The sequence below is a fragment of the Drosophila montana genome, unplaced genomic scaffold (assembly GCF_035044405.1).
Source record: "Drosophila montana isolate Dmon_TW-CO22-7 unplaced genomic scaffold, ASM3504440v1 contig_920_1, whole genome shotgun sequence".
NCBI lineage: Eukaryota > Metazoa > Arthropoda > Insecta > Diptera > Drosophilidae > Drosophila > Drosophila montana.
This window is the reverse complement of record NW_026999206.1, coordinates 1,089,282-1,112,753: the sequence shown is the minus strand read 5'-3', so window position 1 is coordinate 1,112,753 and position 23,472 is coordinate 1,089,282. Positions and strand designations below refer to the sequence as shown.

General features: G+C 41.2%; 2 protein-coding genes across 2 annotated transcripts in view; one reads left to right on the top strand and one right to left on the bottom strand.

The window, feature by feature from the left end:
- The window catches only part of LOC135440232 (V-type proton ATPase subunit F), an 85,280-nt gene that overhangs the window by 15,490 nt on the left and 46,318 nt on the right, over positions 1-23,472 (top strand). The window contains exon 2 of the transcript XR_010438271.1: positions 21,493-21,578. The gene's annotated coding sequence lies outside the window, so the exon portion shown is untranslated. The remainder of the gene's footprint in view (positions 1-21,492; positions 21,579-23,472) is intronic.
- The window catches only part of rsh (radish), a 142,674-nt gene that overhangs the window by 94,608 nt on the left and 24,594 nt on the right, over positions 1-23,472 (bottom strand). The gene's annotated exons all lie outside the window — the stretch shown is intronic.

Below are 23,472 nucleotides of genomic sequence, written 5' to 3'. Positions count from 1 at the left end.
CCAACGACCAGTTCCTATCCCATTTCAGCTACTGACAGCTTTCAGTATGTTTATGCATATTATTTCTCATTTTTTTTTTGTTTGCCCTGCTCCACTGATCAAACAAAAGACTGGCAAAGGGGGCGTGCCAACGCCCACTTGATGGCTGTCGGGCATAATTTATGCCGGGCCGACGGAATGGTCGACGGATTTGCCAATGGACGTTGACGGGACGCTGACAGGAAATCCAAAGCGGAAATTTGCTTAAGAAAATTGTCGAGTAATGTCGGAAACCCCCCCCATCCGAATTGTCCGACTAGGAAATACCCTGCGCAGAGCTGCCGCTACACTCCGTCTTGCAGGTTTTCGATAGCGACTTTTATCGATAGTTATCAGTAAAGTTGTCATGAGCTAAAACTGTGCGGGCAATAGAAGGAGTTCAGCTTAAGCTCTCAAGTCTCTAGATAACCATGGTCAGATAGACTCGGCTGTTGATGCTGATCAACCATTTTACCCATCATTCAATGGGTTCAGGGTATACAAATAAATAAACGATAACGAATATGAAAAACTTAAACGTCAGCCATCAATTAGCCGAATGCAACAGGGCAGCAGAAGGCCACGAGCTGCCAGCGGGGCGAATCCACACGAGAATTTGGCAAGTGGCGGCAAGCGCAAAGGAACTTAAAAGGAATTGCTCAACTATTATATCTGTGCATGTGTGTGTGCGGCACAATTTGTTTGGCTACAAGTTATACAAGGTGGGCAAGAGGGAGGCGGTGGCCAAGCAATAGATCCCATGCGGAAACCGGATACGGCAGGCGAAACACTTGGCAGTGCGCAAGAAAGAGGTTAAACTTGTTGCAATAACTTTTAGCCTGGCCCAAAAGGACAAACACAGAGCGGCACTCACACACACACACACACACGCGCACACGCACACACATGTTTTATGAAGAGCGATAAATGTTATTAACTTGGCCAAGTTTTGTTGGCTAAACTTTCGTAATTGAAGAACGCCCAAGCGTCTAGAAAATTAACTGTAAAAAGCTAAGAATTGGCTTCGCCAACATATATATACACGCACATGTATATATATATAAATAGGAGTCCATTTAGTATTAAAAGAGCATTCCATCTGATCGAAACTTGGGCGGGAATGCCCCTTCTTTCTATTAGGCTAATCGATTTGGGCATGTTTTCCTATTTTCTTCGAGTTAAATAGAGCTTTAAATCGACTTAAATTGATTCAATGTTGTTTCTATTGTCGCACATTAGCTGCTTTTTCACATGGCCGAAGATCTCCAAATGGCTTATAAATTGTTAAAAACTGCCCAGCGTAAGGGTTGACATAGGTGCTTTGTCCTGGGCACAACACACCTAACTTTTCAAAGCTGCTCAAGATGGAAGTCACGAATGTTTTCATGGCGTGCATTCATTCAAATGAGAAATACTAATAACAATAGTTATAATAGATACAATGAAGAGGAATTTTGATGTTTGATGTTTACTTTGCACTGGCAAAGTAGCCTTTTGATTTCGCATCAGTTTTTGGGATGATTTCAGGTCGACAGCTTTGGAGGCGATTCAGTAAATTTTCAGCTTTTACATTGACAACACTAAGCCAATACAGCCGAATAACTTGGGAGAATATTATTATATTTATTGTATTATAATATCAATGTTAATTAATTTTTCCAAATTATATTCACGCATTGTCCCGGGACAAGTTGTCGGTGATATGCAGCGTGTATCCGATACCCAATCAGTACTTTTCATAGAGCACAGTCGACTCCAATATTACTTTTGAATAATACAAATAGGAAAACGCACAAAAAACACATTTTCAAAATTTTGCTTCGCTTTTCAAAGAGTTTCCGAAGGCGGCTAAGAAACATATCAAAAGCAAATAGAAAATATATTTAAATATTTGAAAGAAATTAATTAAATTGCCCGAAGTCGCTGACAGAGTGTTGGCGACAGCGAGATAGAGACAGAGATAGAGAGGAAGAGAGAGAGAGAGAGAGAGAGAGAGAGAGAAAGAGTGAGAGAGAGAGAGAGAGAGCGAGTGGGAGATGGAACGTGGACGGCAATATGAATGGAGGAACTGCAGCTGCGGCCGACGTGGACGCATCTGCGTCTGTGTGCCCCGCAGCCACATGGACCCAATGCTGATCCATGTGATGAACGAATCGAGGCGCTTGCGAGTCATAGACGAGCTGCGCGCCGAGCTGGACAAGGATCTGCTGGGCGTCGATGCCAAATGGGTGCTATTCGGCATGGCCATACAGAGCTATCGCTACGAGCAGCTGCTGGTGCCGTATCCGCCAGCGTATTGCACGCCCGCCGGCTTCAACATCAATTCGCTGAGCTATGTGGCCGGCACCATGTCGGAGCTGGCCAGTTTTCAGCGCCGTCTGCTGCAGAATGTGCTGCCGCCGGAGCAGGTCGAGCTGCTCCACTGGCTGCTCATACAGAGCGGCACGCCGCAGTTGCGTCAGCTGCAGCGCAACGATCAGCCGCTGCTGTGGCGCCAGCTGGAGCAGAAGCCAGAGCCACGGCCACATCTGGTATTTCGAGTACAGCAGCGCAATCAGGATGCGGAGCCGGTCGAGCCACTGGACGTGACCAATTGTGTTTACTTTTGCGGCGACATGGAGGAGCTCTATGCGCTCATTGCCGCCGGCACATATGATATCGGCAGCTCGGAGCTAGAGTTTTACGACGATCTGGAGCAGGCATGCAGCATGGCCGAATGGTGTCCCGGCTGGGGCTATTCCATATGCGGCACTCTGCTGCGCAGCGTCGCCGTCTGCCAGCTGCGTCGCCAGGCGTCCCCAGAGCTGCCCCAGCTGCTGCAGGTGCGCTATCTGCTCATCTACAGCATGAACTATACGCAAAAGATGCAGGGCATACGGCGGCGCCAGTGGAAGAAGATACAGCAGAATCAGCTGCTGCAGCAGCAACTGGAACTCGAAATGAACCAACAGCAACAGATACACCATCAGCAACAGCAGCACCATCAGCCGCGGCAGCAGCAGCAGCAACTGGAGGAGGGGGAGGAGGAGGAGGAGGAGGAGGAGCAACTGGATCAAGAGGAATGGCAACTGGAGGTGGCAAAGCAGCCAGACCATATGCACGCAGCGCCAGCCAAAAAAAGATCGATCTTCGACTGGCTTTTGAGCAGGCGCAACATGTTTGTTGTCCTTGGTGTACTCACGGTCGCCTCGCTGTCGCTGATGGCCAAGAATGTGCGTCAAGTGCAACAATGGCGGGCCATTTGGCTAGCAAAAGGTGTCCACTAAACAAATTCTCGTTTCATTTATGTTTATGCTGCCCCACCCTTCCCCCCCCACCACAACCCACAGGCCATTCCACTAAAAATGTCTTGTAATTACAAAAACAAAACAAAAAAACAAAAAGAAAAGGAGCAACAATTTCTCTAGCTAAAAGTAGGGCATCAACAAGTTGCGTAAGTGTACGATATTTTTGATTCCATTTTCAAATTTCAATATGAAAATTATCCAAATAGTCGAGCCTCAGACTAAACCCGTGCGTTTCTTTTGGCCCTTAATTTGATTTTTGATTTTTGATTTGTGTTTTTCATGCTCCATAGTTCAGTCCAAATGGAACTCGGCAACTATCGGGAAATATGAAATATTCAGATATAGCCTTAATTCTTTTTCAATTAAATAACTCGTTATAATTCAAATCTGAGACCGTAAACATGTTTACAGGGTATCCCAGAATGGGCTGGGGCATGCCACGCGCTTGCCACTCGGCGTGCAGGCATTTCCAGAGCTTGTCGAGCGCGTTGCTCGTTGCTCGTTGAAGTGCGAATGAGCATTTAAGTGTTTTCCCATGTTTACCCCCATCCAAATCAAGGCTTGCATTGGGGGTGATTCAGGGCGCAGATTGCGGGTAGGCAAATGTGCTTCATATCATATGTGCGCAAGTGCTATTGAAAAAGACTCGGAAACTTTTCCAAAATTGCATATTGAAACTCAAGACTTCATTTGCCATCGCATAGTTCGAGCTTAATGTGAAGAATTGCAAAACCCAAAAAGCCTACTCGCAGTCCAGAGAAATGTCTGTTTCTTAGTACCATCTGCTTCTCATGTACTACATATACGCTTGAGTAGTGTGTGGCTAAAGTATACCCTGTAATTACTCTTAAAGGCAATTTGAATCAATGGAAATTCAAATTATCTTTTCTTGTTTATTATATCATTACATTTACTTGTATTTAATAACAAATACTAATAATTTTGTGGAAAATATGTTTTGCCTAGGGCCTAGGCTAAGTTGTTTTTCTCGGCTTCGTGCTTACCCTCTCTGACAAATGACAAATGACAGGGTATGCGCAAGTTCTGTTGGCATTTCCTGCACATTTCAGACTTTGTTTCCTTCTTCTTTTTTTTTTTTCTTGTCGGCCCGTGGGCAGCACGTCAAATACACGCTTTGCAGCTGTACGGACAACTGACCCAATTGGGCCTCGAGCTAGCATTATTACATTTCCCCACATGCCGTTTTCCATTTCCATTTCCCATTGGCCCGCCGTTCGCCCCCCGTTGCCACCGCTATGACCATTGATGGGTTTATTAGCAACTGTGGCAAAAGATTCTGCTGAATGCGGCTTGTGCCGTTTCACAACTGACTAAACACCAAACAATCGTTGAAGTTGCCAACGTTGCTGCAACATCCGGCGCCCCGTCTGGCGCCCGGTTGCCCCTGGCCACCAACTGGAATGGATATGAAAAACGCGCCGCAAATTTCGTTGCTCAAGAAGATATCGGATGACTCGAAAGCTCTATGGCTCCCACTGAACGCGTCTTTAATATGCAAAAGCCACTCGTGTATACAAATAATGTGCACGTTAATAAACACGCATAGATCACGGGTGTGTGTGTGTGTGCCCGGAGAGGGGGTGACGGGGGTTGTGAGTGGTTAAATAAACGGCGCAGTTGAGCCGAAGAGAAACAAATCTTGTTGTTCTATGATTCGGGGGTGTGTGCGTGTGTGTGTGTGTGCTTGTGTGTGTGGTGAAGCGGGCGCACGATTAACGGGGCGTATGCGCAATATCTACAAAGTGCTTTACTAGCTGCCAAATATGTGCATGCGTATGTGTGTGTGTGTGTGTATTTTTAGCTGATTTGTGCGCCAAATGCATCCACAGTCGATTGCCTTTCACTTAACATCAATTTAAATCACCAACTAAAATATACGAAACATGCCAAGAATTTGTGTTTTCTGCTGGAATTTGGCCAAATTGTTGTTCGGCCCATGAACACAGTTGGATATTGTAAGTTAGTCTGTAAACTGTGCAGCTACAGTAAGCACTCGCTTAACGCAACCCATTCAAATAAAGTCGATTAAAGAAAGGCCTCATCTGCACACTAAAACTTAAGCAAGTCGAAAATATAAATATGTGGATTAATAATATATTCTTTCATTTATTTTTAAAGAATCTTCTGGTCTGCTACAATTTAAAGTTTGCGTTTGCGAACATATAGGAAGTAGATTGTATAGTATATTAGAAGATGGTATTCAAGTACACTTAAACTCTCACAAGATAAATAAATATAAGTGAACTATTCATACTTTGTGGAATTCAAGGCATATTGAAAGTGAAGCACATTCCCAAATGCGAACTACACAGAATATCTACTTCAACATATTCATGCTTTAAGTATTATATGTCATTTCAAAAGATTTCTTTATTTTATCATAAATGTCATAAATAATTGGCCAAAATATGCTTGCTTGTACATGCGACAAAATTTCTCCAATTAATATCATTTTATAATTTCATAGTAAAGGCCATACAGTAACTCTTGGAATGGATAACCTTAGAAGCAGATTATTTTCAATGCAAAGTTCTTGAAGTAAACGCGCTTAAAAATATGATGAACTTTTTCAATAATTTAGCTATATATTACTATGGTTTTATATGCCGAATATATGATATAAAAATAATAAGATATCAAGGAGATTATCTTGAAGGCAAATTTCTCCAGTTAAATGCTTTCAAAAATATTATATTATATGCAGAATATTTGGAAGACAAGCATCTCAAGGAAAATGCGTTTAACAATATTCTGCAGTTATTTAATAATTTTGCCTAGAGAATCTTTTCTATTTTTTTCTTTTTTCATATATTCAGGAACAAAGTCTTGGAATTTGTATACAGCTTTTGCTGAAAATCATTTCTTAAATAACTCCAAATAATGATATAGGGCATAAGCCAGGTCGAGCGCATTTTGTTTTCTTTGTTTTGGTCTTTGACAGCCATGACTTTGTGTTCAATTTCGTTTTTTTATCTGCCTTGGGGGAGTGTGCGTGTGGCGGGGCATGGCGGGGCATGGCGGGGCATGTGGCTGTTCGGGCCTTTACCAGCGTTTGCAAATTTATTTATTTATTTTTGCGCTGTGTAGATTTATGCAAATACTCGCTGGAGTCTATTAAATTTGCATATTTATCAATTTGTTTTGCGTGTTTTTTGCTGCCTCGTTTGTTGTTGCTAATGTTGTTTGCCTTTGCCAGCATATTTTAATTATTTTGCTGAGCCGTTGCCCTAACTTATTTAAACAGCATTTGCATAGGCAACAGACGCTGAAACTGATAAACGGACCCACTGACAAACTGACAAACTGACAAGCTGACAAGCTGACAAACTGTGAAAGTGAGCTCAAAAAAAAAAAAAAAAAAAAAGACATATATATGTATCTGTAGACATCCATACAAAATAAATAATAATCAACTGGCAGATAAAGCTGAAAATCTTGCGGCAACATTGCGTATACTTAATAAGGCTGCAATCCAATTAGGCGCAGGATACATCAAAGGCAAATGACTTGGGCTGCCCGCTGCCCGCTCCCCTCTCGGTCGTTAGGCGATCAAATATTAAATAGACTGCCCCAATGTGCCACACAAATTAGCTAGCCCCCCCCTCAGGTCCCACAAAGCCCATCAACAACAACAGCAACAGCAACAACGAAAAATTGGGAACTGAACCAAATGGTAAGCGCTCGAAGGACTCCTTGCAGCCGACTGACGCACTCCGAGCAAAGGTAATTATCATTATGATAATTAAAATATATGAGTCCGAGCTGTCGCTCAACTCTAGTGCGTGTCCTTTGCCGTCCATCAGGGCAGCTCCTTGCTGGCGTCCGTGCCATCACATTTGCGTTGACATGTTCATATGTCCAAAACCGCTTTTAATACCTGGAAAATCAGTTGATGTTGTCGTTCAGCTTGCGGTCCGACCTGCTGTTGTTGCACAGCATTAACAGCTCCTTTAGCAAGTGAGCAGCTTAACTAAGTAGCTCTGAGATAACCATAATGAATCTTGTCTCCTGTGCGCATTTGCCTCTACACACATCTCGACTACATTTTGGTTCAATTACTTTGTGGCTGCTCTTGAATCTAGTTGCATGCAATTTGCGGCTTTCGAATATTGGTTAACAAATGAAATGCACTCTGACGATGTGAAATAATAATCGTCACCACATCTATCTGCTTTTGTGAGCGACTATTAAGACTGAAGACATGGAAACGCACATAATATTCTCTAAGATTTGATAGATACATATATATATACATATATATATACTAGCGGTTATTGCCCGAGGAACATTTTGTCATACGAATTTTGGATATTGCGTTGCCATCAAGTACACGCCCGTAGAAAATTGAAATCTACCCGTACCATCTTGATCTGCACTTTAATTTGGAAATATGTTTAAAGTGTATCGAATGGGGAAAAAGTTGCATACAAAGGTTTTGCGCGATTTTTCCATACTTGCGACTGGAATTACCAAAAGCCCCGCCCCGTCTTAAGGTGAACCTTCACCACATTACAATAAAAAATTCAGTCAGTCAGTCAGTCAGTCAGGGCAAACAGTCTTATATATAGAGCTATATGCAGCTCATTGAAGTCTGAAAGTAGAAAAGCTACAGAGAGTAGATTCTGTAAGTGGCTTCTTCTAGATGAGATGAGCTAGAGTTAAATATGATAGGAAACACCTCTTGGAACTGGGAGACTTTGAAGGCTTTCAATATGTTTCTAATCTTCTTCTTCTGATCTCTACCAAGCGAATGAGTGTGAAGAGAGTATTGTTACAAGTACGTAGCTTACATGATATTAACATTGAGGGATATTTGCAGTAATGGGATATTTACAATGAAGGGGAAGGATACTGTGAGCTATTTAGATGATTCGACTCGTAGGAAGGTCGCCTCCCTGTGATAGGCTCAGCCAGGACGACCGCGACCGCGTTGGCGTTTATCTGATCTCCGATCCTTGCGACTGTAAGGGCTAGAGCAAGCCAATTTGCAATAAAGTTCAACTCTCTCAAGATGTTCATAAAGTCGCATAGTATAGTTAAGATTCTGCTGCAGCATTACAAGCTTCATCTCTTACATATATCCCTCAAGCTTTATTCATTTGATAAAGCGTGGCTTTTATATATATATTGAAGTATTTCTCATGAAATAAATATAAAAATATATTTAGCTTGACTATTTCTTATTAAATTCCTCATTTGCTTTCTATTACATAAATACTCGCCTAGGCCCAACTTAGTCACAATATCAATTTAGTTATTTGTATTAAACTGTCTGACAGGACACCCAAATTGCGCCCTGTTTGCTTGATATGAAAATTGAAAAGTGCCCTTAAGCGGGACCTTGGGCTCATATTGTGTTTGTTTGGGTTCGCTTTGGATGCGGCATTAAATGTCGTTTGGTCGTAAAGTCTTGAGTAATCGCTGATTTGCGGCCTCTCTGCGAGCTGCGTGGGGCAGGCTCTTCAAAAATCTGCATTCAAGTATTTTGCAATATGGAATTTATTTTCTTTGCTTTTTATTCCCCTCTTTTTGTGCTACGTTTGTTTTCACTTTTAACTGTTGTCTGTCTGTCTGTCTGTCTGTGTATGTGTATGTGTGTGCGTTTGTGTGTATTTACGTGCATTGGCATTTACAATGCGTGCAATTTAAGCGCTCGTAAAATACCAACAAAAAAGAGCATTTTACTGCCTCAGAGTCCAACATCGCAACGTGCTCTGGTCCTTTTGGTCCGCTCCACGCTCCACGGCCCACGGCCCACGCTCCACACCCCACGGCCCACGGCCCACGGCCCACGCTCCATGTCCTTGGTACTGGGTCCTTCCATTTCCATATGAATTTTCTCATTGTCTGTCGCTGTCGCCGCTGGCAACATTTTCTTTAACGCGCTTTTGTTCCGAGGGGCGCCGCGAATATCGTTTCAAAAACTGAAAGTTGTGCATTTTGCGCGAAACTGTAATTGTTGCCAGCCAAGTTCTGTGCTCCCATTGCCCAGGCTATCGCTGACAGTAGTCAACCTTTGTGGGCATGAGGGGAGGGGCAGCGGGTGGGCTAGCGCAGTAAAAGTTGGTGGCATCATCCATTAAAATGCATTCGCATAGCCAGCATTGTTTGCTCGCCTGACATTTGACAGTGTTCTGTCTTTAGCTTTACTTCTCTCTCACGCTCTCTCTCGCTCTCGCTCTCTCTCGCTCTCTCTCTCTCTGTCTCAATTTATCTCTCTGTATTTATCTGTCCCACTCTGGCTGTCAGCTTTTGGGGCGTCCACTTGAATGAAGCTGAAGCCCGCTAACGGGCCAACGGGCACTTGAATGCCACTTCAAACAGAATCAGAGATACCCCCCTTTGCCCTTCTGAATTGCACCACCCCCTGCCCCTCCTAACCTTGCCTGACTCGTGCACTTTGCTGGTCATCAACAACATTTCAAATAAAGCACTTCCGTGTGTGTGTGCGTGTGTGCGTGTGTGCGTGTTTGGCTTCTAATAAAAAGTCGTTTAATATTCAAAACGAAATTTTATGGAATCGGCGACAGTTGGCAACAGGCAAATATGGAACTTCGGCAACTGTTTAAGCAATTTGTAGCTGTTTGAGCTTGCGTGCAAATAAACAAAAGTATAAAGCGTATTGAGTTACTTTTTGGAGCACGCTCAAAGCCTCTCCGTTTAATTCGATTAAATCCTATTATCCATTTATTCCTTTTTTTTTTTTTGTGTAACCTCAGGAAACATTTTAGCTTTAACTGAGAAATTTGTTAAAGTAAAATATATGATATCGAAACTATCTATTTGTTTGATATTCCGAGCCAGTCAGAATTAGGGTTGGACCTAGGCTCCGTAAAAAGGAAAATTTCGTGTTTTGTGCTTTGCTTTTGCTTTGCTTGTTGCTCTTTTATAAATTGTAAATTCATTATAAGCAGCAAACATTTTCTGAAAACTTTAGATGCATTCGAATTTGCTATTCGAAATAAACTTGTTTTTCTAATTAATTGCATTTTAATTCCCTACTAATTGCTGTGTATCGCAAAAGCCAGACACCACTTCCATATTACAAATTATTGTTCGGCCAATCTTTTCTATGGCAGCTATATGATAGAGTCCGTTCCGGTCGTATGTACTGCAAGACGAACTCTGGCAAAGGTATAATGACGATAGTTTTCAAACTGGATGCTACCCTCTGCAAAGGTAGGCAACGAGAAGGGGCTGAACAGTTCGTTTGAAGAATTCTCTACCCAGCTAGCTAATTGCTGCTGAAATGCTTTAAATTAAAATATTATATATTTTTAATGTTGTGCCCGCCGTGTCCAATTTGCAGGCAACACATGCTGGCTTCGAGAGTGGCAGGCGCGCATGTTATGCAATTAAAATTTTAATGCGAATTATTTTAGTTTCAGAAGCGTTGGCAAATGTTTTGTTTTGGACTTAGTTTCTGAGAAGTTTGCAGAATTGCTGCACGTAAATGTTCATATATTTTGTTGATGACAATTAAATGGTCTCAGTTTTGGTAAAGTCCTTTCGCAACTTGCAGCAACTTTTTACCACACATAAATTACGATTCTGGTATGAGAGCATCGCAGAAACAATTTCATAGCATACATTTGTGCGCGCCCCTTAAAAGTTTTGCCAAATGCTTTCGCTTGCGCGCACACTTGCTCTTTCTTTCTCGCCCTCTTTCTCGCTGTCGCACTTTTCCGCATCTGCTTTCATTTATCTAGTTGGTTTATGAGTAAACTATAAAAAGTGAAAGCGTTATGGCAGAATGTGCCACATAAAAACCTGCCCCATCGTTGCAAGTAGCTTGTTTATTAATTGCCGCCGTGTCGAGCACATTAAACACAAGCCCAGCGCTTGACTCAATGTGTGTGTGCGTCTGGGTGTGTGTGTGTGTGTGTGTGCGATTGTTTGTTTAAGTGTGGCCATAAAATTTGATGCTGCAACAGCAACAGCCGCATCGAGTTGCCTGTCAGCCCGTTATTAAAAACTGCCAAGAAATAACAACAACAACAGCAACAACAACAACGGCGGTGGCAGAGCCAGCCAGAAATGTGGCAGCAGCCAGCGGCTGAGCCTGAAAAAAAGCATTAACCTGTCGTTGTCAATGTCCTCACTCACCCCCACAGCTTCACCTCGGTACAGCTGCAATAACAAAAACACAACAACAGCAGAAGCCACTCGCTTAACTGCTTGTAGTTAGGTCGCATTCAACGAATTTCGGTTACTCTTAAAAGCAAATTTGAATAAATATTTTTATTTTATTCCATTTTTCCCAACGCTCTAGAATATTTAGTTTTCTATTAATTAGAATTACTCAACACTAGAAGCTCACTTTCTGTTTTTCCTTATATATTTTCTATGCTCAAGAACTGAAGCTCCCTGCACATTATGTTAGTTATATAGTATTATAGTCATGATTAAGTCTTAAAAGCTATCATACATTGTGTTTTATTGTGCATTATCCAACACCCGAATCAATCCCTGAATACACTTATCAAGCAATATTCTTGTTCCCGGTAGGGCTTGTAACAACGTTAAATTCAAAAACTAAGAATTATTCTAATTCAAACTCTTACGAGCAATATTCTTGTTTCCTTTGGGCATTTAACAACACTAAAAAACAAGAGTTATTTCATTTCAAGCACTTCTCGAGCAATATTCTTGCGTTAAACAACACTAAAAATCAAAAACACAAACAAAGAATATATGTATATATCATTTAAAGCCAATTATCGTTTGGGCGTTAAGCAACACTTGAATAAAATTCGATTATCCTGATTTACTGCTATGCAATATGGCACTGCAAGCATCAAGTAGCTAATGCTAATAGGCCCAAATATATTGTTAGGGTATTCAAACGACAATAGCAACAGAAATGGCGTCAAGTAATAATAGCTGGAAATTTACAGCATATGCCGGCAGGATTTTCATATCGTTTAAGCATTTCCTTCCGTTTCGACTGATTCGTTTCATGCGCCATTTCCTGTTGCTTTTTGCCTGTTGTTCTTTGCGCTGCCGCTTCCGTTTATTGTTATTGCATTAGCATTATTATTATGCATGCGTCCTGCCCTTCGTCCCTTCCCTCTCCCTTTCCCTTTTCCCCTCTCACCAGCTGCCAGACGCAGCTCCTTTCGGTATTTTACATAAACAACAATTAAAGTCCAGTCCAGTAGCGCGTTGTAAACTTCACTAAAGATTTACATGCTGCCCGTCGAACCAAGGGATTGCCCCCGTCTGCAGTCCTCCTATTAGCCGGACTGCATTCTGGCTGCATAGAGGTCGGCTTTGATTTATGCATGTGCATATAGTTTATCGTTTATCGGGCACCTGTAACGTGATTCCGACAGCAAAATGATCCATTATAATAATATCTGCTTTTGGATTTTATATTTGCAGCATGTTGCAGCACGCCGTCTCCTCTTCTTGTGCGTATTCTTCTTCTTATCGCTGCTGCATGCATTGAATATTAAAGCTAACAATTAAGTTATTAAATATCTATGCTTTGGCCTCGGCGTTGAAGGAAATTTAATTCAATTTATTAAATGGGCTGTCACATTAATAAGCTTACCAATTGCCAATCAGAACTAATCGAATTCTTAGAAGAAAATTATTGCTGCCAATCAGAAAACAATGCGGTTGGCAATAGACTGATGTCTTGATAATTCTAAGAAAAACACTATGATAGTTAGCTTTAGCCTGCATAATATTCATTTGCCAAACAGAAGGATGTGCTGTTAAGGACGATAAATTAACAATTGCAACATATTTGCCGGCTAATAAGCAATCGGAAGGATATGCAGAACATGAGTGGAATTGAAATATGTTTAAAGCTGTAAGAAAAAATTGTTTGTTGGTCTTACTGGAACTACTTTATGCTAATTAGCCGGGCATGCTTGGTTTTTTTAGTTACCTAATTAATAATCCCATAATCGATGGCGATTTGCATAGAAAATATAAGCAGAATTGCTGAGAAATCAGTTGCATAAAAACTTGAAGACGCATTAGGGGATTAAAACAAAACAACTATTATAATCCTGTGAGAGCATTTAGGAACTCTTGTGAAATGTTTTGCCTTTCCCCTCCTAGAACATTTTGCCCTCAAATTTTGTTGTGTCCTTGGTTTCTATCAGCTTTCAGTTGTTCATTTAAAAAAATACCTTTACCCACACAATTTTCATGACCTTTATGTCAGTTGCTGTACTTATGAAAAGCTTATTATATGTTTTTCTTATTATTTGAATTTATTTTTTTGAAAGGAATTCAATTCCATTTCGATTTGTTTTTAAGTAATAATTCGTTGAGTGCGTTTTTTCGTTTGTCATTTAATATAAGAAGCTTTGCTTGTTTTATTTGCCAATAAATTTTGCTTTAATTATGTAATTTTGTTATTGCGATTGCAATGTTTATGACGGACAATTATTTGTGCAGCGCTCGCCAGGAATTCGTACAATTCGTTTCGGACAAGTCCGAGGAATTTGTCGGCATTTAATTATCATTTTACAAGCGCTCAATGTTGATTTTATATTTTGTTATTTGCTTGACGGAATGGAATGTAATCGAGACCCAGACCAAATGACCCAGGCCCAGCCTCAGCCGAATCCCCGCACTCGTGGGGTGGGGCCCGGGGTAGCTGCAGGGCGTGGCCTGGTCTCTTGGCTTTAATAAAAGGCCTCTTGTATGGCGGGGCATCACTTTGTTTCAATTAATGCACGTTTAATGAGCGGATTTTTCTTGAAACAATTTGTTTGATTTGTTCCATGCCCTACAAGCGGGCATTTTAGCTTGCGCAGGGCGTTTGTAAGCCTTTCACTAAATTTATTTTACTTCGTGAGGGTATTCGTGTATTCGTCTTGGCGACTTGGCAACTTGTCGCTCATTACAACCCCTTGCAAGAGAGCATAATGAAAAACTTTTGGGAAACGCGGAGATATATTTTAATTTTAATTTGGCCCATTCACCTTTTGTTACGACTTTCTTTGGCCGCGACACCATTGACACCAGAATTGGTCTTTTGCAAGACACTTTTCAGGCTATTAACTTCAGCCACTTGTTGCCCGCCTCCTGGGCTCGTTAGCTTGTGGATCGAGCGCCCGAGGCGGAGGCGGAGGCGGAGGCGGAGGCGTTAATGTGGCGAAATAATCGAAATATTATTAAATATTTAAATATAAATACAAAAGTTATTAAGAGTGTGGGAATGAATAAAGCCAATGCTGCATAAATAAGAGCGCCAATTCATAAGCTCAGCTATATGAACTGGGGCTCTATATAAACTAGAGCCAGAGTGTTGGATATACGCAGATTATTAATGTAAACTTGTCTTTAAGTCGATCGAGGAAAACGCTAAGTAGTAAAAGCACAGTAAACTTAGGGAAAGGAAAAACAAATATAATCGATTCCTTGCAAACTTTCCTTTTATTCTTTAAAACTTTTCGCCTTATCACATATTTTTGGAATTGTTTCATTCGATTTCTAAAGAAACTTACAACTTTCCTTGATATAAGTAGGGTTGAGTTGTTTTAGTTTTTATTTTTCGACACGCGACACAGAACTGCACTCTCTACTCTCTTCCGCTTCTCTTCTTCTTTCAGCTCTCAATGTAACTCTCATGCTCAATAATGTTACAGCATATGCTAATGTTAATGTTTATGTTAATGTCAATGTTATGTGACTGTCAATGTTATATGGAGTGATGTATGTATGTTATGAGTGATGTATGTATGTATATCTTTGTTGTTATGTGTGTTTATTCTGCTACATCTGGCTCTTAGCTTAAACCAAATTTAAAAAAAAGAAAACGGCAAGCATTACATTACATTTTTTACCAAAAATCGATTCCAATATCAAAAAAGGTGCTCGATTTTTTGGAATATCTCAGATGCATGGAACAATTTTCAATTAATTTCAACAATATCACTAGCTATGCTACTTATATTAACTAAGTACTTTTGCTAAACATTTTTTTTTTTAAATATCTTTGTTTTCAATATATTTTGAAGAGTGTTGCGTATTCGAAAGGCATATCTGCGGAGTCTACTTAACCGAGCTATGGTCATTTAAAGTTGAATGGTTTTCATAGAATCCCTTTCCCAACTCAATGGCTGCACACTTTTAACTCGAAGCGAAACTGCTGTAAAAATCTCGGTCAGTCAGTCAGTCAGTCAGTCAGTCAGTTAGTCAGTCAATCAGTTAGTCAGTCAATCAGAGCAGGCTTCTTCATACATATAGACACACACTGCAGATGACACACGCACACACACATTCAGTGGACAGCCACAGCCACGACCGCAGCAGCAGCCGCATTGCTTATGGATTTCTGGGGCTGAACATCACAATTTTGTATGGGCCACTTTGGTGGTTACTTTAATGTTGAGTTTAAAGACAAGTTGCTCTAAACTATGCCTATGAAGAGTCCTGTCTGCCTGCCGCCTGCCGCCTGCCGCCTGCCTCCTGCTTCCTGCTGCCTGTCTCTTTTCATTCAGCCTCTGTCCGCCAGCCACGCCCCATTGTTCGTGCTGTTTTCGTTGTGGTCTAACATTTTTGACGCTACTTGGAAATTGAACATTTTGCCGCAATGGCGCTTGGCATATTTAACGCCGCATTTTTCGCCTGTTGCCTGGCTGGAGATAGAGACAGAGACAGAGACAGCGAGCCACTGGCTGAGGCTAAGGCAGAGACAGAGATAGAGACAAAGGCAACGGAGAAATTGAGAATGTGGCATGGCATGGCAAGCGGAAGCGGAAGAGGGGTGTGCAGTAGTGTGGGACGTAGGCGGAGGCAGCACTCAACGCCGACAGCAACGAGCTAATAAAGTTAGATGCTGTCAGGCGCGACAGGACGAAACGAGAGGCAAACGGGGCCGCAAAGCAATGCGGTTAATGTGGACACAGTAACAACAGCGACAGCAACAGCAACAGCAACAAAAACAACAACAACAATAACAACTGTAAGAACAACAGCTGCAACAACAGAAACGACAGCAGCAACCATTGTCAGAAGCTATCAGGTTCCAGGACAGGACTCATAAACCTTCCACTAAATAATGACTAAAAATTATAATAATATTGATGGAAAAGCAGATTCAAAAACATGAATGTGTCATTCAGCCGGAAATGGGAGTAAAATTAAATTCCATAAAATTAAAACTTGGCAAAAATTCCAATTCATAGAGCAAAAGTTATGAAACTTCAAATACTGTGAATAGCATTTATTAAGGACTTGAGAACTTTACTATTGCAAAATGATTGTCAACGAGTGTAAAAAATCAACTGGGCTTTAAGGCTTTAAGAAATCGATGTGTGTGTGTGTGTGTGTGTGTGTGTGTGTGTGTGTGTGTGAGACGCAGCTGGCTCGAGAGCAAACATAACTTTGAGCAACGGCAATCAATAAAAAGAAAGAACAACTATGTTCGGCACGTCGAAGATTTAATACACTTGCGGGCATTTATCTTACGGGTTTCCTGATATGTGAGAATAGTAAAGCTTGTAAAGGCTGAGTTTGATGAAAACAGAATAATTTGCCAAACAATACCCTACTTTTTGATTTATATTTCCTATGGCAGCTATATGATATAGTGGTCCGATCCGGCCGGATCGACATATGTACTGCCTGCAACAGAAAGATGGGCCTATGCAATGCTTTAGGGCTAAGAGACAGACGAACATATATCGACTCGACTGTTGACACTAATCCAGAATATAAGTATATATACGCGATAAGGTTGAGAATGTCGCCTTTAGTGTGTTGCACACCTCACGACATGATTATAGCACCCTCTACAAGGGTATAAAAAGTGGGCTGTGGCTCTCACAGCTCATGAATAAATAAGAAGGTGCATGCGGGCGTGGCAAATGAATGCTTCGCATAAGCAGCCGAAAGCGCACAGGATACACAAGGATAAACAGGACGACTTTGAGGCCAGTTTGAAATTCGCTAACGATGCAATTAGTGCCCCACTGCGTGTGTGTGTGTGTGTGTGTGTGTTTAAGTGTATGTGTGGCTGTGTGTGTGTGTGTGCCTTGTTACCATGTGGACAAAACATATTTCGACGACAGGCTTCCAGCTGTCCACGTCCCAGGTCGCAGCTTCACCAGCATTCAGGCAGCTAAAAAGCAAAGCGAGCACGACCTATGACTAGTTGATACCCTATAGCAGGTGACCAATAAAAACAAGTTGCAAGAATTATACACGTTTACTTTGTAGGCTAACAAGCCGCCCATATGCCGCACGCTGGCCAAGTACAGGGTATCAACAGTCACAGGAAGCGAAGCACAGGCAAGCAAAGTAACAGAAAATTGTATTAACACAAGCGGAAATTCAATGCTGCCCCCCGTGCCAACCCTCACTTTCCTGGACACTGGACTGTGGACCTGGCATATGTAGTCGCAGAATTGAATGTAAGTGCCTGTCCAAGCACAATGCAGGCCAATTAAATAGATGCAGCACAGAATAACATATGTATGTCTTTATAAATCTTTATAAGATAGAAAAAGTGTGTCGACTGGTAACAGTCGGAATTATATTTTCATTTCATTCATTTTCATTTAAAGACTTGTTGCAACTTCTGGAAATAATAATCCATTTGCATTTAATAGACGTTCACTTTAGACATTGCTTTAGCTTAACATTCTTCAATCGAATCGAACGTTCGGAATATGCGTGGAAATTTGTTCTCTGAAACTTTTGTGGTTACTTTCAAATATGCTGAGAACTCGTAAGTTTGTAAAACTATCGATTTCAGCTAGTTTGGAGCATGGTTTTTGCCCAACCAAAATGTGGCTTGTGGCCAAAGCTCGACGAAAATATTTATGCTTAATTAGTGTGTTGTGTGTCTATTTGTGTGAGCAGCGGTGTGGACGTGCGTCTGAGTGGCACTCTCACAAGGCGACTGTCAGAGCAACTAGAGATAGCCGCTGACCATTATTGAAGACACCTGGAGACCCAGCTGGAGAGGCGTGGCGGTGTAGGGCACGCAATGTGAACACAAACAAATTAGCTGGATTTGTGGCAATGTCATTGTTGTTGTTGTTGTTGCTGCTGGCTCGCTGCTGGCGTCAAAGTAATGAGTAAAAATGTAAACAAAATCCGCATTTAATGCGGCTTAAGTGCTGCCGCAGCGCGCCATAACTTTTCCGCACGTCAGATGCTATCTGCGTGGATTCTACGGCTCACCATCTCGTGCGGAATGTCTGTCCGACCGTCCGCTAATTAGTATCGCATAACCCGCACTTGTCCATGCGCTGGCAAATGTTTGGCCACAGCCAAACAACTTTGGTCCACAACAGGCCCTGCTTGAAGCCTGGCCAACCCCTTGGCGCACTTTTAAATGCCATTCTAGCTAGGCAACACACCCACTCACACACGCACTTACGCACACACACACCCACAAGTCCCTAGGTAATTAATTATTCATAAAAAATTATTTTTATATTTTTATTTAAGCTTTGCATTACTTTTTGACGAGCATCTCCGGGCAAATCTTGGAGATTTGTCTACAGCCTACTTCATATTCCATATTCCATATTGTATATTGTATATATGCCATACTCCTTACTCCAACTCCATACCCTGTACTTTTTTGGTTCCTTTTCTACGAATTGCGTATTTCGTTTTTGGTATCTTTCACATTTTTAAGGGGGATTTCTAATTACAGCCGCCGTGCGCTTGCTTGGCTTTTGTGGGCTTTCGCTCAAGTTTTTGGAACGTAGCTTAATTATGTGGCAGGCAGCTTTCGACTCACAGTTTTCTAAGCCCAGCCACCCTCCCTCGCTGCCCCTCTCTCTCTCTCCATCTCGCTACGTGTCTCTCTCTTTATCTGTCTCTGTTTGCCTGTATATGGCTGTCACTGGCTATGTCTCTTTGGCCGCCCCTTTACGAAATTGTAAAAAACAAATTTCAACAAATTGAAATTTGATAGAAATATTTTAGCTGGTTCCCTGCCTGTCTTACTGCCAGGGAGAGGGTGGATCTCGGGCCGGGATTCGTCTTCAGCTCTTCCTGCCTTTTGGGGCAGCTGCTGGGCCGGGCCTAAGCTCAAGCGCAAACAAAATTTTAAATTATACACAAAAATGCCTGCGCCAGGTAAGCGCCTAAGACGATGTTTTTTTATATATTTTTGCTTGCAGTGTGTGTGTGTGTGCGGGTGTGTGAGTGTGTGCTTATGTATGTTTACTCTGATGCCTGTGTGTGTGTGTGTGTGTGTGTCTGTGCAGCATTAAATTCAATTAACTGGGCAACTGTGTGTTGCATTTAAATGGTCGCTTGTCTGGCTTTCATGTTTTTGGGTTGTGTTTAAAAACGCTTTCGCCAGCATTTCGCCCTCGGTTTGTATGCTTAAGAATAACTGCAAACCTCTGAAGTTGTATTCTAAAATGCTTTCTACAAATTTATTTTTTTTTTTCTAAATAATTTAAAGCATTTAAAACTGGGAAATGTATTCAATTTTTCTTTCATCATAATTTGATCAACCTGAACTTGTTGTCAGCTGTTTTCTATAGATGTCCGTCCCTCACGAAGTCTTCTTCAATTTCGCTTCGATTTGCATTTGACCTCTTGAAAGTAGTGCAAAGCACAGCTGCTTTTATCTAACACAATTTTCAGTTGGCATCGTAAATCTCTTTTGGGTTAATTTGAAAAAGTTTTGCGCACTTCAGATGTTTTTGGGAACACGACAAAAGAGCTCGAAGTGCTCGTGCACTTTGACAAACTTGTTTCAAGTTTTTAGATTGAGCTCAAAACTTTTCGCAAGCCAGTCCCATGAAATTCATCATTTTGAATGCTGCACTTAAACATGAAATAGTCCGTTTATTTTGTGGTTCAGTTTTTTGTTTCTCTTGCTTTTATTTTGTTTCTCTTTTTTTTTTTTTTTCGTTTTTAGTTTTTTAGTGGTTTTTCTTGTGGCTTTCTTGTAACTAAATACGCTTCAAACTGGCTGGAAAAACTGTTGCCAAAACGACAGAGAAAGTAAGAGAAAGTGAAACTAAAACTTTTCGGGGCAGACTTTGGCTCATAGTATATCAGCCCATATGTAAGTTCATTGCATATTTAAACGGGCTACGACAATTCATGTGTGCGCTCTGCTGGGCTCCGGGCTCCGGGCTATGGGGTGTGTCCGTCCGGCTGGCTGCCCAGTCTGCCCAGTCTGTCTGTCTGACTGTCTGTTTGTCTGACTGCGGTCGCCCCGAGTAAAAATGGTTTGGAATGAAAGGGGAGTGGGTTTGGTGTGACGGAGAGCTTGTCTCAAACACGAAACGCACGCAAAAAGTGTAAAGTGAAAGCTGCTGGAAAAAGTTTTCCAATTTGTTTATGCCGAGCTAAGTGAATTATTGCATTAAAATTATGAGTTTCTACATAAAGAGAAAGCTTAACTTTCTTCTTTATTTTTTATGTTTTTCCCCTTGTTTTTCATTTATATATTTTATTTTTTTTGTTTGGCGTGACGACAGCATTTGATTTGTCGGGAATAACATGTGCCATATAAACTGATTTTGAGTTGTAAACTCAGTTCTCGCCACCATTTCGTTGGCCAGCTGGCATTTGCTAACAAATTCATTTCTGCATTCAGTTGACATTTTCTTCAAATGGGTATTGCAAGTGTTTGCGAATCATTCGAATGACTCGCTTCAAACGAGTCAGTGGAAAGCACACGAAAAAGCTTTGCGAGCAAACGAATGCATCCGAAGCTACAGCTGAGCATAATTCTTTCTCTCTCTCCCACTCCCACTCCTCACTCTGTTTCTGTTCTGTACAGCTCTATTTGCTTCAAGTATTTGGTGCTTGGAAATGCATTCAAATGTCTCGTTTGCCCTGCTAGATACTGGCAATTATTTTGCACTTTATTTACCCTATCGAAAAGCAGAAGCAATCGAGTGAAATGAATTAATTTGATCCTCTTTAAAGACAAATCAATACAGAATCAAATGACTTTTTAAAGCAAATTCTCTTACTCAATTTAATGCCAGCAAAGGGTCTTTAATCTACAGTCAGCTTTCTCATTTTCTAGTAATTTGCGGCATTATTATTATTTTACTTAGTTAATTACGTATTAATCGAATTGAATGTTGAATATATTAAAATAAATGTAATAAAATGCGTGCAAAAAATATATCTCATAATTAAGTAGCTCAACTTTATAATGAAATTTAAATGTTTTTGGTTTTCTTTCTTTTTTTTTCACCCCCAGGCAACAGCAATCGGAAAGCTTTCATCGCAGGCGCCAAAGCTGAAGGGAAACGAGGGCAAACAAAAAGCATTAAATTAATATTGATGGTAATGTAAATAAAAAATTAATTTATTATTTGAGGTCGCAAATACGCCACAAATAACTGGCAAAGGAAAAAAAGAACAAAATCGGCTGAGGAATAAGCGAAATTGTTTCTACATTTTACTGTTGGCCAGCAAAATTATGAAATTGCATCAATGATATTTCATTTATTTTATATGTGTGTGGCGGGCTGTGTGGGTGAGTGCGTGTGTGCGTGTGTGCGTGTGTGTGTGTGTGTGTGTGTGTGTGGGTGGGCTCCAGCTGATGCTGTGTGTGCTTAAGCTGCTGCTGTGTCATCGCCATCGTCATCGTCATTGGGGCCGCCTCTGACAATGATGGAGGAAGATTGATGCCCCAAAAGGAAGGAGAAAAAAAAATAAATAAAACAAAAAACAAACATTTCTTCTCTTATTTTTTGCTACACATTCGCATATGTAAATGTGGGCTGAGGTTGGGGTATTTGGCTAAAGTAATTTACGGCTGGTGTAACACATCTACTTATACACACACACGCACACACACACTCCTAGGCAGGACATACAAGTAAGTCTTCTCTTTGGGGTGCAAAATTGTAGCATACTTTTTCGGGTTTGTCGCTTTGATGGATTTGCCATTAGGCAACAGTTAGTCGGGTGTTGCTTCAATTAAATGACACAATTACAATTCTAATTGTAATTAAAAAAACTGTTGCCGCAGCTGCGACAATCTTTCCCCAATACACACAGACACACACACACACACACACACACACACACACACACAGGGAGAAACTAAAGGAAAAACCACAACGCGCAAAGAACTTTATCTCAGACCTAAAGTTGAATTGAAAGTTTGTGCTACTTTGGATTGCAAATTAAATAAAAAAGCGCAAGAAAATGTTAAAATACTTGCTTAGCACTTAAAGCATAAAAAGCAAGTTGCACTATCCGAACGCCAGAGGGCGCTGCCGTTTCAGTGTTCGACATTCAACAATTCGAATCTGCGGCAACTCAGCTGTGGTTAAGCGCTGCTCTTGTCATTTGGCCTGCAGTGGGAGTGCCTAAAATGCACTAGTTGCTACACGCACCCACTCACACACTCACACACACATGCACAATGGCCGTAACAAGGAAATGCAATTATGACGCCACATAAAAACAATCGACAACCGCTTGAGGCCATTTAACTCGATTCGTTTCGTTTCGGGTACGTTTCGAAAATATTAATCACCTCAATGTTGAAATCAATAATTAAATGGGCAGCAGCCATCACACGCACTCACACACACACACACACACACACACCGCACAGGCACACTCACACAAAACATAAGAGTGCTCTTAACAAGTCTGCACCCTGCACTCTCTCTAGAGGGCATCCCTTATCTAGCATCTCGAGTTTCATTTGCTGGCATATTTTAAGCATGGCACGAAAACAAATTTAACAACGCCCCGTGTCACATATAGACATTACAGATTTTTATAATATTAAGGGATTTTCTGGATTATTTAAAATTCCAAACAAATTTTTTATTTTCCATGGCAGATGAAAGTCGGTATACCAAATATGCCAGCCTACCATCGACAGCCTCTGAGTCTCTTGAGCTGGAGCTGGGGTAACTTTGGCATAGGTGCAATTGGGTGAGGATTACGTCGAAAAGCTAGCATAACATCACTTGACTAGCTCAAATATATAATTATTTTGTTTTTCATATACAATTTAAGCATTCAAGCATTATTATTATTATTATTATTGATATTGCTTGAGTGTCTGAGTTCCTTGAGGTTCAGAGCTTTATAAGTCTAGCAGCTTTGCTCTCTATTTCCTTCCATTTATTAGGGGATAGAGGCTGTTATAAGCCTTAAATTGTTGGCTTCATGTCTACAGTAAAAGTTCAAACTCACTAGACTCCGCCGCATT